General features: G+C 47.3%; 11 pseudogenes; all 11 read left to right on the forward strand.

Moving 5' to 3' along the window:
* The first annotated feature begins 7,328 nt into the window (after positions 1-7,328).
* On the forward strand, positions 7,329-7,536 carry LOC143810738 (U2 spliceosomal RNA; annotated as a pseudogene).
* Positions 7,537-8,388: 852 nt separating this feature from the next.
* On the forward strand, positions 8,389-8,599 carry LOC143810940 (U2 spliceosomal RNA; annotated as a pseudogene).
* Positions 8,600-9,446: 847 nt separating this feature from the next.
* LOC143810910 (U2 spliceosomal RNA) lies at positions 9,447-9,651 on the forward strand (annotated as a pseudogene).
* Positions 9,652-10,505: 854 nt separating this feature from the next.
* LOC143810919 (U2 spliceosomal RNA) lies at positions 10,506-10,710 on the forward strand (annotated as a pseudogene).
* Positions 10,711-11,564: 854 nt separating this feature from the next.
* Positions 11,565-11,769, forward strand: LOC143810865 (U2 spliceosomal RNA; annotated as a pseudogene).
* An 863-nt stretch (positions 11,770-12,632) lies between these two features.
* Positions 12,633-12,837, forward strand: LOC143810819 (U2 spliceosomal RNA; annotated as a pseudogene).
* An 855-nt stretch (positions 12,838-13,692) lies between these two features.
* LOC143810911 (U2 spliceosomal RNA) lies at positions 13,693-13,897 on the forward strand (annotated as a pseudogene).
* A 5,004-nt stretch (positions 13,898-18,901) lies between these two features.
* LOC143810977 (U2 spliceosomal RNA) lies at positions 18,902-19,121 on the forward strand (annotated as a pseudogene).
* Positions 19,122-19,975: 854 nt separating this feature from the next.
* On the forward strand, positions 19,976-20,180 carry LOC143810875 (U2 spliceosomal RNA; annotated as a pseudogene).
* An 863-nt stretch (positions 20,181-21,043) lies between these two features.
* LOC143810831 (U2 spliceosomal RNA) lies at positions 21,044-21,248 on the forward strand (annotated as a pseudogene).
* An 855-nt stretch (positions 21,249-22,103) lies between these two features.
* LOC143810912 (U2 spliceosomal RNA) lies at positions 22,104-22,308 on the forward strand (annotated as a pseudogene).
* The last annotated feature ends 2,450 nt before the right edge of the window (positions 22,309-24,758 follow it).

The raw sequence follows: 24,758 nt of genomic DNA on the forward strand, positions 1-24,758 counted from the left end.
CAGGATTAGCCTTCAAATTCAGGCACCGGCTGATCTGAGGGCGCCTGAGAGACCAACTACCAGCTCAGGAGCTGCCTCCACCGGGGGGGAGACCGCCCCAGACTTGGAAGAATAAACCTCGGAAACCTGAAAATGTAAATAGTTCTCCTTTTAACTGTTTGTTTACCGTTTGCTGCTAAACCCGTCCAGGGTTAACTTTTTATGGATCCCTTAGTTGACCCGGGATCCTTATTGTTTGTTTTTCTACAAGTTTTACAAACTGAGAAATCATGAACAGTGCATGATCCAAACTTTCTTGTAAATAGTTTGCACCTTATTAAAGGCGCTTCCTACTGGTTTTATTTAAAGACTCTTTGCGAAGATACCGTTCTGGAACCTTTGCTGAACAAAGACTGGTAGGCTGAGAAGACGAGCTACCTCAGAAAGACTTGATCCTCTTTTAAAGGGGATGTCCAACAGCGTACTTACGAGAGATACTGTTTTAAGAACAGTAATGCCATGGTAATGTTGGAATGAGAAAAGTTGTATGTGTTTTAACTAGTTAAATGTGAAGAAATGCTGATGATGATGCTCTGGAAGAAATGTAACTGCTTTGCATATAGGAAAGTTATGTGTGTTCAATTTGTTTAAGATGTGAAACCTAGATAATGTTCTTTAAAAGGAAAGATGCAGAAAGCCTGTAGGGGTAGATTTAGAGTTCTGCTTAAAGTGAAAGTAAGAAAGTAATAATGAAGGTGAGGATAGAAGGTAAACCCTGAGTCCCCATAGAAAGTTAGAAATGTGTTACTAAGGACAGAAAGTGGACCCGTAGGGGTTAGTGAGTGAGTCCTAATAGGAGCCAAGTAGAGCCGGCTCCATGTTCTCTAATTGAAAGGAATGTTATGTCTATACCATGTATAGTAGAGAAAGGCAGTAGGCCCTGGCTGAACGGGGCGGTCCTGTAAAAGAAAGGAGAGGCAGTAGGTCTGGTGCCATAGGGACAGGCGGTCCTGCAGATTCAAAGTAGGAGAATGTAAAAGTTAAAATACCTTATAATGTGATTATAGGAAGGTCTTTAGCGGATTAAGAGTGTATATCCTTAAAGGCAAAGTTAAATTATTGGTCAATAATGTTTGCACTTAGTAGAATACCCGGTTGGGTAAGAAAAGCTAATTATAGCATGTTGCTATGATATTTAATTATGTTTGTAACGTTAAAGTGTCCTCACCTCCCATAAAGGGAAGCCTGTTCAAGTATACTTATTGTTTTGCACTCAACAAAATTGTATGTCTTTTTGCTAACTTGTATTGTTGTTTTCTTCCCAGTCCCAGAGTACTGTGTTTAACCAGGGGGGAGTGCAGCGCCCCAGAGTCCTGGTCGTTGCAGTACTGTGGCTCCGCCACTATGGGGAGCCATGGTGCGTTCGATGGCACTGAAGGAGTTCATCTGATCAGGTATCACAGACACCAATACATTTCACCGCAGGGCCTCCGGGGGGAGCTAAGGGTGCTATTCATTAGGCCACTCCCCACCATAGTGGGTAAACCGGGGGTCAGGCAGGAAGTTAGATCAGAAAGCTGACTGGATTGAACGAAGCAACACCTTGTGGCAGAGGGTGTTGTGGAGGAAGAGACAGTAGGGTCTCTGCCAGGGGTGGGATCCTGGCAGAGGCTTAGCATTGGAAAGAACGTAACGGGACCGTGCCTGCTCAGAATAGCGGCGGTGCCCTAAGAAAGGACTAGAAGCGAGATAGATTGTGCTGAGTGAGAAACGAGATCAAGCAATAGGAGAATTCCAGTAGGGGTCGTGCTGTAAGACCGAAGCAACACCCTACTGAGGCGCACTACCGGTGGCCGGAACGCCGAGGGAGTAGAATAACATTCAGCTTCAAGCAATACTCCAAACAGCGGCAGGACAGTCAGTTTAAGGCGGGCTGTCTAACACATATCACCTATGAAGTCTTGGGAGGCAATTGCGGGAGAGGGGCGTCTCTAGGGTCCCGGAAGAACTCCAGGCCTACCCGACAAACGGGTGCCGTTCTAACCGTAACATCAGGGAGGGACGGACGATTAGAAGAACATCATTTAATCGAGTTGTGAGGGAACTTAAGAAACAGACACAACAGTTGTGGGGTACTTTCCGTAAGCACAGCAGGGGAGGACTACAACACATAGCGCTAAGAAGGAAGGCACCGATTTCCACCTGTGAAGAGAACTCTGGAAGTGCCATTGGACCGGCCGGACTTGCGCAGCCTGGTGAACCGTATTCTGGACTGAGGACTCAGAGATCTCCAGTAAAGAGGTAAAGAGACTGCAACCTGGTGTCCTCGTTATTTACCGCGACCTGCACCCCACAACTGCACCGACATCCACACCGATCATTCACTGTGCGCCCCACGGCAGGGTCACGGACCGGGGCCTAGCCGCCGTGACAACCCCAGAAGCAGAGACTCAGAGGCCCGGTACCGGGTACCCCTCGGCCCTGCGGCAGTGGGGGCGCTACAGAGGATTAGCAGAACATCACCTAATCGAGTTGTGAGGGAACTTAAGAAACGGACACAACAGTTGTGGGGACTTTCCGTAAGCACAGCAGGGAAGGACCGCAACACCTAGCGCTAGGGGGAAGGCACAGATTTCCACCTGTGAAGAGAACTCTGGAGGTGCCATTGGACCGGCCGGACTTGCGCAGCCTGGTTATCCGGATTCCGGACTGAGGACCCAGAGATCTTCAGTAAAGAGGTAAAGAGACTGCAACCTGGTGTCCTCGTTATTTACTGCACCGCACTACTACAGCCTCACCACCACCATCATCCATCATATCTACCACTGTACGCCCCTCAGCAGGGTCACGGACCGGGCCTAGCCACCGTGACATCCCCAGAGCAGAGACTCAGAGGCCCAGTACCGGGTACCCCTCGGCCCTGCGGCAGTGGGGGCGCTACAACTTGGCGTCATGAACAGGATCTACTTAAGCCTGAAAAATCAGGTCATGTGTGCCTTGGAACTGTGATTTGTTGTGCTTGGACTGTACTTTATTGCAAAGACTGTGCTGGGCCACTTGCCGCCAAAAGTTCCCGCCAAAAACCGCCGCCATTGCTACACCAAAGAAGAAGGGGGGCGTGCCATGGGAGGAGACTACCAAAGTGGCGCCAGAAGCGGCAACCGCCCCCTGCATCTCCTGCTGCAAAGTGAAGACCTGCCTCAAAGCAGAGGACGACCCCTTGATTTGCAACGGCGGGAAGCGGGTGACGGAGAAGCTCGACCTCGGAGGAATGGCGGAGCCAGGTGCATGCACTGCCACCGACTATCAGACAGCGATGATGAACAGCAAGTGCCTGAACAAGGGAGGAGCGACCCCGGCTGGCCCTCATCCACCAGAGGCGGACCTACGTCCACCGCAGCGGAAGGATCTGAATTCCTTGGAACCGGCCGCGGAACTAAACCTACCCATCCCGTCCTCAGAGCCAGCAGAGGAGGAACCATGGTGGGCGGAGCCGCATCCGGGGACCACATTGGAGGAGCCGCGGTCGGGGCTGCAGCCAACTCCAGCGTCCTCGTTAATGGACCGGATCGACATCGGTGGAGCCACATCAGGTGCAGGTATGGAAGGCGCCCCTGCTCCCCCACTCGATCTCGCTCCCGCGACCGGCCCTCACCCCAGTAAAAGCCGTCTCCTCTCGGCAGAGCTAGTGGTGTTACCCCCCGATGCAATGGGGAAGCTGGTGCCACCGCTGCCGACTAGGATGGGAGAACCCATAGACGTGGGCCCAGATGGGGTGATCCTCCAGTGGGACACCCCCCGGGTTGGGCCAGATGGAGTTCGGGAGGAAGGATTCACCCTTGCTGTGCTTACCTGGGAACAATACAAACAATGTTTGATCCTACATTGGAAAAGGCAAAAAGAGGCAGAGCTGACTGACCCACCGAGGGTGCAACAACCGCCTCTTGCATGTGATGACAGGGACATGGTAAAGCAGGGCACTGTATTGGCCTTCCACCCGAAGAGGGGATGGGGCTCCATACAGGAACCGGGGCTACTAACTGACGTCTTCGTTGCCAGTTGCAACGTGAAGACTCCCTGCTGCGGCCGAAGTGGTGATCCATTGCAAAGGGGGGATCAGGTGACTTACACCCGTCATCGGAATGCATACGGGTGGTACGCCCGGAACGTGCACCGCTGTGAGCTTGGGAGAGCGTCATCTGCTACTTCAACCATGATGGAACCAGATGTGACAGATCTTACCAATATTGCCGCCGTACGTCTCATTGCAGCGACTGAGCTGGCGGCTAGAGTCCGCCTTCGGGTCCAGACATCAGGTGGTCTGACTGCACCAGGGAAATCCACCAGTGATACTGGTGCGGCATCAGCTGCTGACCTAGGATCAAAGCCTGCACAGTCGGAAGGTGCCCACTTTCGGCTGATGTCTTGTGATTTACTATGAGGATAAACCTCGATACCACGAGAATGTAAATAGTTCCTTGCTTAACTGTTTGACTACTGTCTGCTAAACCCGTCCTGGGTTAACCCTTAAAGGGACCCCTTTGTTGACCCGGGGTCCCTATTGTTTTGTTTGGTTTTTTTTTCTAAGTTTTGCACAAGTTTCCAGAACTGCCGCAATCATGAACAGTGCATGATACAAACTTTTTGTAAATAGTTTGCACCTTATTAAAGGTGCTCCCTACTGGTTTTACTTAAAGAAGGACTCTTTGTGAAGTTACTGCACCGGAGCCTTTGCTGAGTATGGACTGGTAGCTTGAGAAGATGTGCTACCTCATAGAGACTTGGTCCCCTCTTAAAGGGGATGTTCACTTGTTGCACTTAAAGGATAGTATTGCTTTAAGACTGAAAGATAGCAATAATGTCTTGACAGAAAGAAAGTGATGATGATGCTTACATGAAAAAGTTATGTGTATTTAACAAGTTAATTGTGGAAAATGTTTGATAATGTTGATAGAAAGATGAGGACAGAGAGTGAACTCGTACGGGGTTAGTTAGCGAGTCCTCTTAGGGGCCTTGAAGAAATGGCTCGTTGATCCTAAACTGAAAGTAGTGTTATGTTCTATACTGTGTATAGTAGTTGAAAAGACAGAAGGCTCGGGCTGAAAGGAGCGGTCCTGTAAGAAAGGAGAGGCAGTAGGTCTGGCGCCGTTAGGACAGGCGGTCCTGCAGATTTAAAGAAGGAGAATGTAAAAGTTAAATTGCCTTATAATGTGATTACAAGAAGGTCTTTAGCGGATTCAGAGTGTACGTCCTTAAAGGCAATGTTAAATTATTGTTCAAGAATTTGTACTAAGTAGAATACCCAGTTGGGTAAGAAAAGTGATTTATAGCATGTTGCTATGATATTTAACCATGTTTGTAACGTTCAAGTGTCCTCACCTCCCATAAAGGGAAGCTCTGTTCAAGTATATTTATTGTTATTGCACTCAACAAATTGTACGTCTTTTTGCTAATCTGTATTGTTGTTTTCTTCCCAGTTCCGGAGTACTGGATTTAACCAGGGGGGAGTGCAGCGCCCCAGAGTCCTGGTCGTTGCAGTACTGTGGCTCCGCCACTAAGGGGAGCTATGGTACGTCTGATGGCACTGAAGGAGTTCATCTGATCAGGTATCACAGACACCAATACATTTCACCGCCGGACCTCCAGGGGGAGCTAAGGGTTCTATTCATTAGGCCACTCCTCACACACTGGTAAAACTGGGGGTCAGGCAGGAAGTTAGACAGAAAGCTGACTGGGTTGGAACCAGGCAACACCTTGTGGCAGAGGGTGTTGCAGGAGAAGATTCGGTAGGGTCCCTGTCAGGGGTGGGATCCTGACAGAGGCTTGGCAATTTGAACGAACGTAACGGGACCGTGCCTGCTCAGTATAGCGGCGGTGCCCAAGGAGGGATTGGAAGCGAGATAGATTGTGCTGAGTGAGAAACGAGATCAAAGCAACAAGGAGAATACCAGTAGGGGTCGTGCTGTAAGAACGAGGCAACATCCTACTGAGGCGCACAACCGGCGGCCGGAACGCCGAGGGAGTATTACAATATCTAGCTTCAAGCAATACTCCAAACCAACGGCAGGACAGTCAGTCTAAGGCGGGCTGTCTCACCTAAATCACCTATGCACTCTTGGGGGGCAACTTGTGGAGAGGGGCGACTCTAGGGTCCCGGAAGAGCTCCGAGCCTACCCGTCAAACGGGTGCCGTTCCAACCGTAACATCAGGGAGGGACGGAGGATTAGCAGAACATCACCTAATCGAGTTGTGAGGGAACTTAAGAAACGGACACAACAGTTGTGGGGACTTTCCGTAAGCACAGCAGGGAAGGACCGCAACACCTAGCGCTAGGGGGAAGGCACAGATTTCCACCTGTGAAGAGAACTCTGGAGGTGCCATTGGACCGGCCGGACTTGCGCAGCCTGGTTATCCGGATTCCGGACTGAGGACCCAGAGATCTTCAGTAAAGAGGTAAAGAGACTGCAACCTGGTGTCCTCGTTATTTACTGCACCGCACTACTACAGCCTCACCACCACCATCATCCATCATATCTACCACTGTACATCCCTCAGCAGAGTCACGGACCGGGTCTAGCCACCGTGACATCCCCAGAGCAGAGACTCAGAGGCCCGGTACCGGGTACCCATCGGCCCTGCGGCAGTGGGGGCGCTACAACTGGCCTTGCTTTCACCTATGTATGTCAAGCATTGTATTGCATTCAATATGCAATCAATCAATCAGTCAATCAATTTGTCTTTACTGGTTGCTGCAACAGGTGTGTTGAGATGTAGGCCTGTATTAGGCCTTTCTCACAGTGTTGCAAATATACTGTGCCATCTACAAAATTAGGCCTCTGCTGTCAGCACTTGGTATTTACATTGAAGTATCCAATGAGTAGTTCTGCCATACATACCGCATTTGTGACCGCATGAATTCTTTTGGAAAACATTGGGTCCCTCTTGTGGACCACCGACTTTTAAATGTGGTGTATTATATGTCTTTGAAAAAAAAGGAAAACTGGTGTCTGTGCTGATCTCGAATCTGCTTGTCTTCTCCATCTACACCTGTGTGAGTATTCTAATGCTTTTGACCAACTAGGTGCGCTGCCTGCAGTAGATAGAATCTTAGCACGGAACATTCATGTGCAGTCACAATTGGGATGGAGGGTGTGGTCAAAGTAGGCGGAGTTATGCAGATTCAAAATGCGTTGTGCACAGCTTGAACACACACACAGCAGAACTGTCATTGAGAATGCATCCCACAGTTTCTGGAAATGTCTTCCCTGCGGCACTCTTTTTACTCTGTCTCCACAATGAGTGTCAGTTTTTGGCCTAGGTGCGTCAGAAGTGGCAAACCATTTCTGGTTATCGCATCTCGTCCTTTTGCATCCGTCGTCGTCGTCGCCGCCGCTCAAGATGTAGTGTAGTATCTGTTCTTATCAGTTTAATATCTGATACGTCTGGAGACCATATATTAAATGGATTTTTAGCCCAGGGAGCTGGAAATGGAGCTTGCTCTGTCCACTCCACGCATTGACCCGCTGTTGCAGTATCTCCGGGAACAGTGCACTCCTTCTCTGATCCGGTTTCCAAAAACAGATTGAATTGAGATCAGCGCAAGTTGTCTTTTAACCCTTTATGTGAATACTTTTCAGTGTCAGCGAAGCACATTTCAGATGCCAAATGTAGCATTTTGCTTGATTTCACTTGACCATTTGCAACATTTTGTATGCCTTGCCTGGCCTTGCTTTCACCTATGTATGTCAAGCATTGTATTGCATTCAATATGCAATCAATCAATCAGCCAATCAATTTGTCTTTACTGGTTGCTGCAACAGGTGTGTTGAGATGTAGGCCTGTATTAGGCCTTTCTTACAGTGTTGCAAATATACTGTGCCATCTACAAAATTAGGCCTCTGCTGTCAGCACTTGGTATTTAAATTGAAGTATCCAATGAGTAGTTCTGCCATACATACCGCATTTGTGACCGCATGAATTCTTTTGGAAAACATTGGGTCCCTCTTGTGGACCACCGACTTTTAAATGTGGTGTATTATATGTCTTTGAAAAAAAAGGAAAACTGGTGTCTGTGCTGATCTCGAATCTGCTTGTCTTGTCCATCTACACCTGTGTGAGTATTCTAATGCTTTTGACCAACCAGGTGCGCTGCCTGCAGTAGACAGAATCTTAGCACGGAACATTCATGTGCAGTCACAATGGGGATGGAGGGTGTGGTCAAAGTAGGCGGAGTTATGCAGATTCAAAACGCGTTGTGCACAGCTTGAACACACACAGCAGAACTGTCATTGAGAATGCATCCCACAATTTCTGGAAATGTCTTCCCTGCGGCACTCTTTTTGCTCTGTCTCCACAATGGGTGTCAGTTTTTGGCCTAGGTGCGTCAGAAGTGGCAAACCATTTCTGGTTATCGCATCTCGTCCTTTTGCATCCGCCGTCGTTGCCGCCGCCGCCGCTCAAGATGTAGTGTAGTATCTGTTCTTATCAATTTAATATCTGATCCGTCTGGAGACCATATATTAAATGGATTTTTAGCCCAGGGAGCTGGAAATGGAGCTTGCTCTGTCCACTCCACGCATTGACCCGCTATTGCAGTATCTCTGGGAACAGTGCACTCCTTCTCTGATCCGGTTTCCAAAAACAGATTGAATTGAAATCAGCGCAAGTTGTCTTTTAACCCTTTATGTGAATACTTTTCCGTGTCAGCGAAGCACATTTCAGATGCCAAATGTAGCATTTTGCTTGATTTCACTTGACCATTTGCAACATTTTGTGTGCCTTGCCTGGCCTTGCTTTCACCTATGTATGTCAAGCATTGTATTGCATTCAATATCCAATCAATCAATCAGCCAATCAATTTGTCTTTACTGGTTGCTGCAACAGGTGTGTTGAGATGTAGGCCTGTATTAGGCCTTTCTTACAGTGTTGCAAATATACTGTGCCATCTACAAAATTAGGCCCCGGCTGTCAGTACTGTTTAAATTGAAGTATCCAATGAGTAGCTCTGCCATATATACCACTTTTCTGACGGCATGAATTCTTTTGTGAAACATTGTCTCCCTCTTGTGGACCACCGAATTTTAAATGTGGTGTATTATATGTATTTTAAAAAAAGGAAAAATGGTGTCTGTGCTGATCTCGAATCTGCTTGTCTTGTCCATCTACACCTGTGTGAGTATTCTAATGCTTTTGACCAACCAGGTGCGCTGCCTGCAGTAGATAGAATCTTAGCACGGAACATTCATGTGCAGTCACAATGGGGATGGAGGGTGTGGTCAAAGTAGGCGGAGTTATGCAGATTGAAAACGTGTTGTGCACAGCTTGAACACACACAGCAGAACTGTCATTGAGAATGCATCCCACAGTTTCTGGAAATGTCTTCCCTGCGGCACTCTTTTTGCTCTGTCTCCACAATGGGTGTCAGTTTTTGGCCTAGGTGCGTCAGAAGTGGCAAACCATTTCTGGTTATCGCATCTCGTCCTTTTGCATCCGCTGTCGTCGCCGCCGCTCAAGATGTAGTGTAGTATCTGTTCTTATAAGTTTAATATCTGATACGTCTGGAGACCATATATTAAATGGATTTTTAGCCCAGGGAGCTGGAAATGGAGTTTGCTCTGTCCACTCCACGCATTGACCCGTTATTGCAGTATCTCCGGGAACAGTGCACTCCTTCTCTGATCCGGTTTCCAAAAACAGATTGAATTGAAATCAGCGCAAGTTGTCTTTTAACCCTTTATGTGAATACTTTTCAGTGTCAGTGAAGCACATTTCAGATGCCAAATGTAGCATTTTGCTTGATTTCACTTGACCATTTGCAACATTTTGTGTGCCTTGCCTGGCCTTGCTTTCACCTATGTATGTCAAGCATTGTATTGCATTCAATATGCAATCAATCAATTAGCCAATCAATTTGTCTTTACTGGTTGCTGCAACCGGTGTGTTGAGATGTAGGCCTGTACTAGGCCTTTCTTACAGTGTTGCAAATATACTGTGCCATCTACAAAATTAGGCCTCTGCTGTCAGCACTTGGTATTTAAATTGAAGTATCCAATGAGTAGTTCTGCCATACATACCGCATTTGTGACCGCATGAATTCTTTTGGAAAACATTGGGTCCCTCTTGTGGACCACCGACTTTTAAATGTGGTGTATTATATGTCTTTGAAAAAAAAGGAAAACTGGTGTCTGTGCTGATCTCGAATCTGCTTGTCTTCTCCATCTACACCTGTGTGAGTATTCTAATGCTTTTGACCAACCAGGTGCGCTGCCTGCAGTAGATAGAATCTTAGCACGGAACATTCATGTGCAGTCACAATGGGGATGGAGGGTGTGGTCAAAGTAGGCGGAGTTATGCAGATTCAAAACGCGTTGTGCACAGCTTGAACACACACACAGCAGAACTGTCATTGAGAATGCATCCTACAGTTTCTGGAAATGTCTTCCCTGCGGCACTCTTTTTGCTCTGTCTCCACAATGGGTGTCAGTTTTTGGCCTAGGTGCGTCAGAAGTGGCAAACCATTTCTGGTTATCGCATCTCGTCCTTTTGCATCCGCCGTCGTCGCCGCCGCTCAAGATGTAGTGTAGTATCTGTTCTTATCAGTTTAATATCTGATACGTCTGGAGACCATATATTAAATGGATGATTAGCCCAGGGAGCTGGAAATGGAGCTTTCTCTGTCCACTCCACGCATTGACCCGCTATTGCAGTATCTCCGGGAACAGTGCACTCCTTCTGTGATCCGGTTTCCAAAAACAGATTGAATTGAAATCAGCGCAAGTTGTCTTTTAACCCTTTATGTGAATACTTTTCAGTGTCTGCGAAGCACATTTCAGATGCCAAGTGTAGCATTTTGCTTGATTTCACTTGACCATTTGCAACATTTTGTGTGCCTTGCCTGGCCTTGCTTTCACCTATGTATGTCAAGCATTGTATTGCATTCAATATGCAATCAATCAATCAGTCAATCAATTTGTCTTTACTGGTTGCTGCAACAGGTGTGTTGAGATGTAGGCCTGTATTAGGCCTTTCTTACAGTGTTGCAAATATACTGTGCCATCTACAAAATTAGGCCTCTGCTGTCAGCACTTGGTATTTACATTGAAGTATCCAATGAGTAGTTCTGCCATACATACCACATTTGTGACCGCATGAATTCTTTTGGAAAACATTGGGTCCCTCTTGTGGACCACCGACTTTTAAATGTGGTGTATTATATGTATTTGAAAAAAAAGGAAAACTGGTGTCTGTGCTGATCTCGAATCTGCTTGTCTTGTCCATCTACACCTGTGTGAGTATTCTAATGCTTTTGACCAACCAGGTGCACTGCCTGCAGTAGATAGAATCTTAGCACGGAACATTCATGTGCAGTCACAATGGGGATGGAGGGTGTGGTCAAAGTAGGCGGAGTTATGCAGATTCAAAACGCGTTGTGCACAGCTTGAACACACACACAGCAGAACTGTCATTGAGAATGCATCCCACAGTTTCTGGAAATGTCTTCCCTGCGGCACTCTTTTTGCTCTGTCTCCACAATGGGTGTCAGTTTTTGGCCTAGTTGCGTCAGAAGTGGCAAACCATTTCTGGTTATCGCATCTCGTCATTTTGCATCCGTCTTCGTCGCCGCCGCTCAAGATGTAGTGTAGTATCTGTTCTTATCAGTTTAATATCTGATACGTCTGGAGACCATATATTAAATGGATTTTTAGCCCAGGGAGCTGGAAATGGAGCTTGCTCTGTCCACTCCACGCATTGACACGCTATTGCAGTATCTCCGGGAACAGTGCACTCCTTCTCTGATCCGGTTTCCAAAAACAGATTGAATTGAAATCAGCGCAAGTTGTCTTTTAACCCTTTATGTGAATACTTTTCCGTGTCAGCGAAGCACATTTCAGATGCCAAATGTAGCATTTTGCTTGATTTCACTTGACCATTTGCAACATTTTGTGTGCCTTGCCTGGCCTTGCTTTCACCTATGTATGTCAAGCATTGTATTGCATTCAATATGCAATCAATCAATCAGCCAATCAATTTCTCTTTACTGGTTGCTGCAACAGGTGTGTTGAGATGTAGGCCTGTATTAGGCCTTTCTTACAGTGTTGCAAATATACTGTGCCATCTACAAAATTAGGCCCCTGCTGTCAGCACTTGGTATTTAAATTGAAGTATCCAATGAGTAGTTCTGCCATACATACCGCATTTGTGACCGCATAAATTCTTTTGGAAAACATTGGGTCCCTCTTGTGGACCACCGACTTTTAAACCATAAATGTGGTGTATTATATGTCTTTGAAAAAAAAGGAAAACTGGTGTCTGTGCTGATCTCGAATCTGCTTGTCTTGTCCATCTACACCTGTGTGAGTATTCTAATGCTTTTGACCAACCAGGTGCGCTGCCTGCAGTAGATAGAATCTTAGCACGGAACATTCATGTGCAGTAACAATGGGGATGGAGGGTGTGGTCAAAGTAGGCGGAGTTATGCAGATTCAAAACGCGTTGTGCACAGCTTGAACACACACACACAGCAGAACTGTCATTGAGAATGCATCCCACAGTTTCTGGAAATGTCTTCCCTGCGGCACTCTTTTTGCTCTGTCTCCACAATGGGTGTCAGTTTTTGGCCTAGGTGCGTCAGAAGTGGCAAACCATTTCTGGTTAGCGCATCTCGTCCTTTTTCATCCGCCGTCGTCGTCGCCGCTCAAGATGTAGTGTAGTATCTGTTCTTATCAGTTTAATATCTGATACGTCTGGAGACCATATATTAAATGGATTTTTAGCCCAGGGAGCTGGAAATGGAGCTTGCTCTGTCCACTCCACGCATTGACCCGCTATTGCAGTATCTCCGGGAACAGTGCACTCCTTCTCTGATCCGGTTTCCAAAAACAGATTGAATTGAAATCAGCGCAAGTTGTCTTTTAACCCTTTATGTGAATACTTTTCAGTGTCAGCGAAGCACATTTCAGATGCCAAATGTAGCATTTTGCTTGATTTCACTTGACCATTTGCAACATTTTGTGTGCCTTGCCTGGCCTTGCTTTCACCTATGTATGTCAAGCATTGTATTGCATTCAATATGCAATCAATCAATCAGCCAATCAAATTTGTCTTTACTGGTTGCTGCAACAGGTGTGTTGAGATGTAGGCCTGTATTAGGCCTTTCTTACAGTGTTGCAAATATACTGTGCCATCTACAAAATTAGGCCTCTGCTGTCAGCACTTGGTATTTAAATTGAAGTATCCAATGAGTAGTTCTGCCATACATACCGCATTTGTGACCGCATAAATTCTTTTGGAAAACATTGTCTCCCTCTTGTGGACCACCAACTTTTAAATGTGGTGTATTATATGTATTTGAAAAAAAAGGAAAACTGGTGTCTGTGCTGATCTCGAATCTGCTTGTCTTGTCCATCTACACCTGTGTGAGTATTCTAATGCTTTTGACCAACCAGGTGCACTGCCTGCAGTAGATAGAATCTTAGCACGGAACATTCATGTGCAGTCAAAATGGGGATGGAGGGTGTGGTCAAAGTAGGCGGAGTTATGCAGTTTCAAAACGCGTTGTGCACAGCTTGAACACACACACAGCAGAACTGTCATTGAGAATGCATCCCACAGTTTCTGGAAATGTCTTCCCTGCGGCACTCTTTTTGCTCTGTCTCCACAATGGGTGTCAGTTTTAGGCCTAGGTGCGTCAGAAGTGGCAAACCATTTCTGGTTATCGCATCTCGTCCTTTTGCATCCGCTGTCGTCGCCGCCGCTCAAGATGTAGTGTAGTATCTGTTCTTATAAGTTTAATATCTGATACGTCTGGAGACCATATATTAAATGGATTTTTAGCCCAGGGAGCTGGAAATGGAGTTTGCTCTGTCCACTCCACGCATTGACCCGTTATTGCAGTATCTCCGGGAACAGTGCACTCCTTCTCTGATCCGGTTTCCAAAAACAGATTGAATTGAAATCAGCGCAAGTTGTCTTTTAACCCTTTATGTGAATACTTTTCAGTGTCAGTGAAGCACATTTCAGATGCCAAATGTAGCATTTTGCTTGATTTCACTTGACCATTTGCAACATTTTGTGTGCCTTGCCTGGCCTTGCTTTCACCTATGTATGTCAAGCATTGTATTGCATTCAATATGCAATCAATCAATTAGCCAATCAATTTGTCTTTACTGGTTGCTGCAACCGGTGTGTTGAGATGTAGGCCTGTATTAGGCCTTTCTTACAGTGTTGCAAATATACTGTGCCATCTACAAAATTAGGCCTCTGCTGTCAGCACTTGGTATTTAAATTGAAGTATCCAATGAGTAGTTCTGCCATACATACCGCATTTGTGACCGCATGAATTCTTTTGGAAAACATTGGGTCCCTCTTGTGGACCACCGACTTTTAAATGTGGTGTATTATATGTCTTTGAAAAAAAAGGAAAACTGGTGTCTGTGCTGATCTCGAATCTGCTTGTCTTCTCCATCTACACCTGTGTGAGTATTCTAATGCTTTTGACCAACCAGGTGCGCTGCCTGCAGTAGATAGAATCTTAGCACGGAACATTTGGAGCGCCCCCACACCGCCGCAGGGCCGAGGGGGTACCCGGAGCCGGGCCTCTAGGTCTCAGTCCTGGGGTTGTCACGGTGGCTAGACCCGGTCCGTGGCCCTGTCTGTCAGTGGGGGACGTCCGGTGCAATAAGTGATGTTGTAGCGGTGCAGTTGTGGGGTGCAGGTCGCGGTAAATAACGAGGACACCAGGTTGCAGTCTCTTTACCTCTTTACTGAAGCTCTCTGGGTCCTCAGTCCGGAATACGGCTCACCAGGCTGCGCAAGTCCGGCCGGTCCAATGGCACTTCCAGAGCTCTCCTTGCAGGTGGAAATCGGTGCCTTCCTTCTAGCGCTATGTGTTGCAGTCCTTCCCTGCTGTGCTTACGGAAAGTACCCCACAACTGTTGTGTCTGTTTCTCGTGTTCCCTCACAACAACTTAATTCGCAATGATCTTCCTCGTCCCTCCAGATACTATGGTAGGAACGCACCCGTATGACGGGGAGGCTCGGAGATCTTCCGGGACTCTATCTGCGCCCCTCTCCTGTTGGTACCCCCCTTTGCCTTCCTGGGTGATGCGTGAGACAGTCCGCCTCAAGCTAACTGCCCTGCCGTAGGTCTGAGGTATGGCTTGAAACTCTTTACCTCCTCGGCGTTCCGGCCACCGGTAGTGCGCCTCAGTAAGGTGCTGCCTCTTTCAGCACAACCCTCACTGGTATCTCCTTTCGCTTGATTTCGTTTCTCACTCAGCACAATCTATCTCGCTTCTTAGTCCTTCCTCGGGCACCGCCGCTATACTGAGCAGGCACGGTCCCTTTACGTTCTTTCCATGCCCAGCCTCTGCCAGGATCCCACCCCTGGCAGAGACCCTACAGTCTCTCCCTTCACAACACCCTCTGCCACCAGGTGTTGCTCCGTTCAATCCCGTCAGCGTTCTCACTAACTTCCTGCCTGACCTCCAGTTTACCCACTATGGTGGGGAGTGGCCTAATGAATAGCACCCTTAGCTCCCCCCGGAGGCCCAGCTGTGAAATGTATTGGTGACTGTGATACCTGCTCAGAGAACTCCTTCCGTGCCATCGAACGCAGCATGGCCCCCCTTAGTGGCTGAACCATGCTACTGCAACGACCAGGACTCTGGGGCGCTGCACTCCCCCCTGGTTAAACACAGTACTCCGGGACTGGGAAGAAAAACAACAATACAGGTTAGCAAAAAGACATACAATTTTGTTGAGTGCAAATAACAATAAGTATACTTAAGTAGGCTTCCCTTTATGGGAGGTGAGGACACTTGTAACGTTACAAACATAATTAACCTTATAATTTACAGAGTATAAATAACTTCTGTTACCCAACCGGGTATTCTATTTAGTGCAATTTTTTTTTGAAATAATAACTTAACATTGCCTTTAAGAAACTCACACTCTTAGTCTATCAAAGGCCTTCCTATAATCACATTATAAGGCATTTCAACTTTACATTCTCCTTCTTGTGAACCTGCAGGACCGCCTGTCCCTACGGCACCAGACCTACTGCCTCTCCTTTCTTCTACAGGACCGCCCTGTTCAGCCAGGGCCTACTGCCTTTCGCTACTATACACAGTATAGACATAACATTCCTTTCGGTTGAAGAACTCTGAGCCAGCTCTACTCGGCCCCTTTAAGGACTCACTCTCTAACCCCTACGGGTTCACTCTCTGTCCTTAGCAATAAAGTAACTTTTCAATGGGGACGCAGGGTTTACCTTCTATCCTCACCCTCATTATTACTTCTCTTACTTTCAACTATGCAGACCTCTACTTCTACCCCTACGGGCTCTCTGCATCTTTCCTGTCTTCAAAACATTATTCAAATTTCACATTTTAACAAATTCAACACATATAACTCGGCATGTAAAACAGTTACATTTTCTTTTCAAGGCATCATTACCACATTACTGTTCTGTAACAGTATCGCTTTCAAGTACAATTCTTCACATCCCCTTTAAGAGGGGACCAGGTCTCTCTGAGGTAGCTCGTCTTCTCAGCCTACCAGTCTCATGCAAAGTTCCGGTCCGGTATCTTCACAAAGTGTCTTTAACTAGGACCAGTAGGAACGGTTTCTTCGCAAAGTGTCTTTTGACTAAAACCAGTAGGGAGCACCTTTAAGAAAGTGCAAACTATTTACAAGGGAAAGTTTGAATCATGCGCAGTTCATGATTTCTGCAGTTCTCTTTTTTTAAAACTGTATAAACTTCAGGAAAACAACAGTGACCCCGGGTCAACAAAGGGGTCACCTTTAACCCTAGACGGGTTTAGCAAACAGGAACAGTTAAAGGAATGAACAGTTAACTATTTACATTTTTCATCCAATGATAGTACTTTCAAAACTTTCCACGAGGCGCCACCCGGCAGGTGGATCCCTGCAGTTCAGGGTTCAGATCCACTCCTACTGCCAGGTACACCCCATGTGTTCGGGTCTGTTGTATGACCAGATCGTGCGCAGCGATGAAGGTCTGGGTTCCCACATTCAGTTGGAGGAGCCGGGTATATAAATCCTCCATCTCGGCTCGCAGGAATTTGGTGTTATCCACAGAGGACAGGCTGCTGGGCTCGTCCGGGTAGTCAGGGGAGACTTCCACTTCAACCCCGCTGTCGGGTTCGGAGCTGCTGGCCATAGCGTCCTCCACGTGGGTCGCTTCCTGGTCTTTTTCCCGCTCTCTCCTGCGTGAGCAGTTTCGTTTTCTCTGCCTCCGCCCCCCATTAAGGATCAGGAGGCGGATCTCTGCTGCTGACGGACACGTCCTCACTGCACAGAAATATTTAGACTGGGCGGCCATTATTCTTCGCGCTCTCCAGCTTGTCTACGCTCACTCCACGCCCTTCTTCTCTTCCTGCGCTCTCCTCAGCGCTGCAATGGCGGCGGATTTCGGCGGCAACCGGCACAGCACACAGTCTTGCAATAAAGTTCAGTCCACACACAATAAATCACAGTCTCTAGGCACACATGACCTGATTCTTCAGGCTTAAGTAGATCCTGTTCGTGACGCCAAGTTGGAGCGCCCCCACACCGCCGCAGGGCCGAGGGGGTACCCGGAGCCGGGCCTCTAGGTCTCAGTCCTGGGGTTGTCACGGTGGCTAGACCCGGTCCGTGGCCCTGTCTGTCAGTGGGGGACGTCCGGTGCAATAAGTGATGTTGTAGCGGTGCAGTTGTGGGGTGCAGGTCGCGGTAAATAACGAGGACACCAGGTTGCAGTCTCTTTACCTCTTTACTGAAGCTCTCTGGGTCCTCAGTCCGGAATACGGCTCACCAGGCTGCGCAAGTCCGGCCGGTCCAATGGCACTTCCAGAGCTCTCCTTGCAGGTGGAAATCGGTGCCTTCCTTCTAGCGCTATGTGTTGCAGTCCTTCCCTGCTGTGCTTACGGAAAGTACCCCACAACTGTTGTGTCTGTTTCTCGTGTTCCCTCACAACAACTTAATTCGCAATGATCTTCCTCGTCCCTCCAGATACTATGGTAGGAACGCACCCGTATGACGGGGAGGCTCGGAGATCTTCCGGGACTCTATCTGCGCCCCTCTCCTGTTGGTACCCCCCTTTGCCTTCCTGGGTGATGCGTGAGACAGTCCGCCTCAAGCTAACTGCCCTGCCGTAGGTCTGAGGTATGGCTTGAAACTCTTTACCTCCTCGGCGTTCCGGCCACCGGTAGTGCGCCTCAGTAAGGTGCTGCCTCTTTCAGCACAACCCTCACTGGTATCTCCTTTCGCTTGATTTCGTTTCTCACTCAGCACAATCTATCTCGCTTCTTAGTCCTTCCTCGGGCACCGCCGCTATGCTGAGCAGGCACGGTCCCTTTACGTTCTTTCCATGCCCAGCCTCTGCCAGGATCCCACCCCTGGCAGAGACCCTACAGTCTCTCCCTTCACAACACCCTCTGCCACCAGGTGTTGCTCCGTTCAATCCCGTCAGCGTTCTCACTAACTTCCTGCCTGACCCCCAGTTTACCCACTATGGTGGGGAGTGGCCTAATGAATAGCACCCTTAGCTCCCCCCGGAGGCCCAGCTGTGAAATGTATTGGTGACTGTGATACCTGCTCAGAGAACTCCTTCCGTGCCATCGAACGCAGCATGGCCCCCCTTAGTGGCTGAACCATGCTACTGCAACGACCAGGACTCTGGGGCGCTGCACTTTCATGTGCAGTCACAATGGGGATGGAGGGTGTGGTCAAAGTAGGCGGAGTTATGCAGATTCAAAACGCGTTGTGCACAGCTTGAACACACACACAGCAGAACTGTCATTGAGAATGCATCCTACAGTTTCTGGAAATGTCTTCCCTGCGGCACTCTTTTTGCTCTGTCTCCACAATGGGTGTCAGTTTTTGGCCTAGGTGCGTCAGAAGTGGCAAACCATTTCTGGTTATCGCATCTCGTCCTTTTGCATCCGCCGTCGTCGCCGCCGTCGTCGCCGCCGCCGCTCAAGATGTAGTGTAATATCTGTTCTTATCAGTTTAATATCTAATACGTCTGGAGACCATATATTAAATGGATGATTAGCCCAGGGAGCTGGAAATGGAGCTTTCTCTGTCCACTCCACGCATTGACCCGCTATTGCAGTATCTCCGGGAACAGTGCACTCCTTCTGTGATCCGGTTTCCAAAAACAGATTGAATTGAAATCAGCGCAAGTTGTCTTTTAACCCTTTATGTGAATACTTTTCAGTGTCTGCGAAGCACATTTCAGATGCCAAGTGTAGCATTTTGCTTGATTTCACTTGACCATTTGCAACATTTTGTGTGCCTTGCCTGGCCTTGCTTTCACCTATGTATGTCAAGCATTGTATTGCATTCAATATGCAATCAATCAATCAGTCAATCAATTTGTCTTTACTGGTTGCTGCAACAGGTGTGTTGAGATGTAGGCCTGTATTAGGCCTTTCTTACAGTGTTGCAAATATACTGTGCCATCTACAAAATTAGGCCTCTGCTGTCAGCACTTGGTATTTACATTGAAGTATCCAATGAGTAGTTCTGCCATACATACCGCATTTGTGACCGCATGAATTCTTTTGGAAAACATTGGGTCCCTCTTGTGGACCACCGACTTTTAAATGTGGTGTATTATATGTATTTGAAAAAAAAGGAAAACTGGTGTCTGTGCTGATCTCGAATCTGCTTGTCTTGTCCATCTACACCTGTGTGAGTATTCTAATGCTTTTGACCAACCAGGTGCACTGCCTGCAGTAGATAGAATCTTAGCACGGAACATTCATGTGCAGTCACAATGGGGATGGAGGGTGTGGTCAAAGTAGGCGGAGTTATGCAGATTCAAAACGCGTTGTGCACAGCTTGAACACACACACAGCAGAACTGTCATTGAGAATGCATCCCACAGTTTCTGGAAATGTCTTCCCTGCGGCACTCTTTTTGCTCTGTCTCCACAATGGGTGTCAGTTTTTGGCCTAGTTGCGTCAGAAGTGGCAAACCATTTCTGGTTATCGCATCTCGTCATTTTGCATCCGTCTTCGTCGCCGCCGCTCAAGATGTAGTGTAGTATCTGTTCTTATCAGTTTAATATCTGATACGTCTGGGGACCATATATTAAATGGATTTTTAGCCCAGGGAGCTGGAAATGGAGCTTGCTCTGTCCACTCCACGCATTGACACGCTATTGCAGTATCTCCGGGAACAGTGCACTCCTTCTCTGATCCGGTTTCCAAAAACAGATTGAATTGAAATCAGCGCAAGTTGTCTTTTAACCCTTTATGTGAATACTTTTCCGTGTCAGCGAAGCACATTTCAGATGCCAAATGTAGCATTTTGCTTGATTTCACTTGACCATTTGCAACATTTTGTGTGCCTTGCCTGGCCTTGCTTTCACCTATGTATGTCAAGCATTGTATTGCATTCAATATGCAATCAATCAATCAGCCAATCAATTTCTCTTTACTGGTTGCTGCAACAGGTGTGTTGAGATGTAGGCCTGTATTAGGCCTTTCTTACAGTGTTGCAAATATACTGTGCCATCTACAAAATTAGGCCTCTGCTGTCAGCACTTGGTATTTAAATTGAAGTATCCAATGAGTAGTTCTGCCATACATACCGCATTTGTGACCGCATAAATTCTTTTGGAAAACATTGGGTCCCTCTTGTGGACCACCGACTTTTAAACCATAAATGTGGTGTATTATATGTCTTTGAAAAAAAAGGAAAACTGGTGTCTGTGCTGATCTCGAATCTGCTTGTCTTGTCCATCTACACCTGTGTGAGTATTCTAATGCTTTTGACCAACCAGGTGCGCTGCCTGCAGTAGATAGAATCTTAGCACGGAACATTCATGTGCAGTCACAATGGGGATGGAGGGTGTGGTCAAAGTAGGCGGAGTTATGCAGATTCAAAACGCGTTGTGCACAGCTTGAACACACACACACAGCAGAACTGTCATTGAGAATGCATCCCACAGTTTCTGGAAATGTCTTCCCTGCGGCACTCTTTTTGCTCTGTCTCCACAATGGGTGTCAGTTTTTGGCCTAGGTGCGTCAGAAGTGGCAAACCATTTCTGGTTAGCGCATCTCGTCCTTTTTCATCCGCCGTCGTCGTCGCCGCTCAAGATGTAGTGTAGTATCTGTTCTTATCAGTTTAATATCTGATACGTCTGGAGACCATATATTAAATGGATTTTTAGCCCAGGGAGCTGGAAATGGAGCTTGCTCTGTCCACTCCACGCATTGACCCGCTATTGCAGTATCTCCGGGAACAGTGCACTCCTTCTCTGATCCGGTTTCCAAAAACAGATTGAATTGAAATCAGCGCAAGTTGTCTTTTAACCCTTTATGTGAATACTTTTCAGTGTCAGCGAAGCACATTTCAGATGCCAAATGTAGCATTTTGCTTGATTTCACTTGACCATTTGCAACATTTTGTGTGCCTTGCCTGGCCTTGCTTTCACCTATGTATGTCAAGCATTGTATTGCATTCAATATGCAATCAATCAATCAGCCAATCAAATTTGTCTTTACTGGTTGCTGCAACAGGTGTGTTGAGATGTAGGCCTGTATTAGGCCTTTCTTACAGTGTTGCAAATATACTGTGCCATCTACAAAATTAGGCCTCTGCTGTCAGCACTTGGTATTTAAATTGAAGTATCCAATGAGTAGTTCTGCCATACATACCGCATTTGTGACTGCATGAATTCTTTTGGAAAACATTGTCTCCCTCTTGTGGACCACCAACTTTTAAATGTGGTGTATTATATGTATTTGAAAAAAAAGGAAAACTGGTGTCTGTGCTGATCTCGAATCTGCTTGTCTTGTCCATCTACACCTGTGTGAGTATTCTAATGCTTTTGACCAACCAGGTGCACTGCCTGCAGTAGATAGAATCTTAGCACGGAACATTCATGTGCAGTCAAAATGGGGATGGAGGGTGTGGTCAAAGTAGGCGGAGTTATGCAGTTTCAAAACGCGTTGTGCACAGCTTGAACACACACACAGCAGAACTGTCATTGAGAATGCATCCCACAGTTTCTGGAAATGTCTTCCCTGCGGCACTCTTTTTGCTCTGTCTCCACAATGGGTGTCAGTTTTAGGCCTAGGTGCGTCAGAAGTGGCAAACCATTTCTGGTTATCGCATCTCGTCCTTTTGCATCCGCTGTCGTCGCCGCCGCTCAAGATGTAGTGTAGTATCTGTTCTTATAAGTTTAATATCTGATACGTCTGGAGACCATATATTAAATGGATTTTTAGCCCAGGGAGCTGGAAATGGAGTTTGCTCTGTCCACTCCACGCATTGACCCGTTATTGCAGTATCTCCGGGAACAGTGCACTCCTTCTCTGATCCGGTTTCCAAAAACAGATTGAATTGAAATCAGCGCAAGTTGTCTTTTAACCCTTTATGTGAATACTTTTCAGTGTCAGTGAAGCACATTTCAGATGCCAAATGTAGCATTTTGCTTGATTTCACTTGACCATTTGCAACATTTTGTGTGCCTTGCCTGGCCTTGCTTTCACCTATGTATGTCAAGCATTGTATTGCATTCAATATGCAATCAATCAATTAGCCAATCAATTTGTCTTTACTGGTTGCTGCAACCGGTGTGTTGAGATGTAGGCCTGTATTAGGCCTTTCTTACAGTGTTGCAAATATACTGTGCCATCTACAAAATTAGGCCTCTGCTGTCAGCACTTGGTATTTAAATTGAAGTATCCAATGAGTAGTTCTGCCATACATACCGCATTTGTGACCGCATGAATTCTTTTGGAAAACATTGGGTCCCTCTTGTGGACCACCGACTTTTAAATGTGGTGTATTATATGTCTTTGAAAAAAAAGGAAAACTGGTGTCTGTGCTGATCTCGAATCTGCTTGTCTTCTCCATCTACACCTGTGTGAGTATTCTAATGCTTTTGACCAACCAGGTGCGCTGCCTGCAGTAGATAGAATCTTAGCACGGAACATTTGGAGCGCCCCCACACCGCCGCAGGGCCGAGGGGGTACCCGGAGCCGGGCCTCTAGGTCTCAGTCCTGGGGTTGTCACGGTGGCTAGACCCGGTCCGTGGCCCTGTCTGTCAGTGGGGGACGTCCGGTGCAATAAGTGATGTTGTAGCGGTGCAGTTGTGGGGTGCAGGTCGCGGTAAATAACGAGGACACCAGGTTGCAGTCTCTTTACCTCTTTACTGAAGCTCTCTGGGTCCTCAGTCCGGAATACGGCTCACCAGGCTGCGCAAGTCCGGCCGGTCCAATGGCACTTCCAGAGCTCTCCTTGCAGGTGGAAATCGGTGCCTTCCTTCTAGCGCTATGTGTTGCAGTCCTTCCCTGCTGTGCTTACGGAAAGTACCCCACAACTGTTGTGTCTGTTTCTCGTGTTCCCTCACAACAACTTAATTCGCAATGATCTTCCTCGTCCCTCCAGATACTATGGTAGGAACGCACCCGTATGACGGGGAGGCTCGGAGATCTTCCGGGACTCTATCTGCGCCCCTCTCCTGTTGGTACCCCCCTTTGCCTTCCTGGGTGATGCGTGAGACAGTCCGCCTCAAGCTAACTGCCCTGCCGTAGGTCTGAGGTATGGCTTGAAACTCTTTACCTCCTCGGCGTTCCGGCCACCGGTAGTGCGCCTCAGTAAGGTGCTGCCTCTTTCAGCACAACCCTCACTGGTATCTCCTTTCGCTTGATTTCGTTTCTCACTCAGCACAATCTATCTCGCTTCTTAGTCCTTCCTCGGGCACCGCCGCTATGCTGAGCAGGCACGGTCCCTTTACGTTCTTTCCATGCCCAGCCTCTGCCAGGATCCCACCCCTGGCAGAGACCCTACAGTCTCTCCCTTCACAACACCCTCTGCCACCAGGTGTTGCTCCGTTCAATCCTGTCAGCGTTCTCACTAACTTCCTGCCTGACCTCCAGTTTACCCACTATGGTGGGGAGTGGCCTAATGAATAGCACCCTTAGCTCCCCCCGGAGGCCCAGCTGTGAAATGTATTGGTGACTGTGATACCTGCTCAGAGAACTCCTTCCGTGCCATCGAACGCAGCATGGCCCCCCTTAGTGGCTGAACCATGCTACTGCAACGACCAGGACTCTGGGGCGCTGCACTCCCCCCTGGTTAAACACAGTACTCCGGGACTGGGAAGAAAAACAACAATACAGGTTAGCAAAAAGACATACAATTTTGTTGAGTGCAAATAACAATAAGTATACTTAAGTAGGCTTCCCTTTATGGGAGGTGAGGACACTTGTAACGTTACAAACATAATTAACCTTATAATTTACAGAGTATAAATAACTTCTGTTACCCAACCGGGTATTCTATTTAGTGCAATTTTTTTTTGAAATAATAACTTAACATTGCCTTTAAGAAACTCACACTCTTAGTCTATCAAAGGCCTTCCTATAATCACATTATAAGGCATTTCAACTTTACATTCTCCTTCTTGTGAACCTGCAGGACCGCCTGTCCCTACGGCACCAGACCTACTGCCTCTCCTTTCTTCTACAGGACCGCCCTGTTCAGCCAGGGCCTACTGCCTTTCGCTACTATACACAGTATAGACATAACATTCCTTTCGGTTGAAGAACTCTGAGCCAGCTCTACTCGGCCCCTTTAAGGACTCACTCTCTAACCCCTACGGGTTCACTCTCTGTCCTTAGCAATAAAGTAACTTTTCAATGGGGACGCAGGGTTTACCTTCTATCCTCACCCTCATTATTACTTCTCTTACTTTCAACTATGCAGACCTCTACTTCTACCCCTACGGGCTCTCTGCATCTTTCCTGTCTTCAAAA

Source organism: Ranitomeya variabilis, chromosome 2 (genome assembly GCF_051348905.1).
Source record: "Ranitomeya variabilis isolate aRanVar5 chromosome 2, aRanVar5.hap1, whole genome shotgun sequence".
NCBI lineage: Eukaryota > Metazoa > Chordata > Amphibia > Anura > Dendrobatidae > Ranitomeya > Ranitomeya variabilis.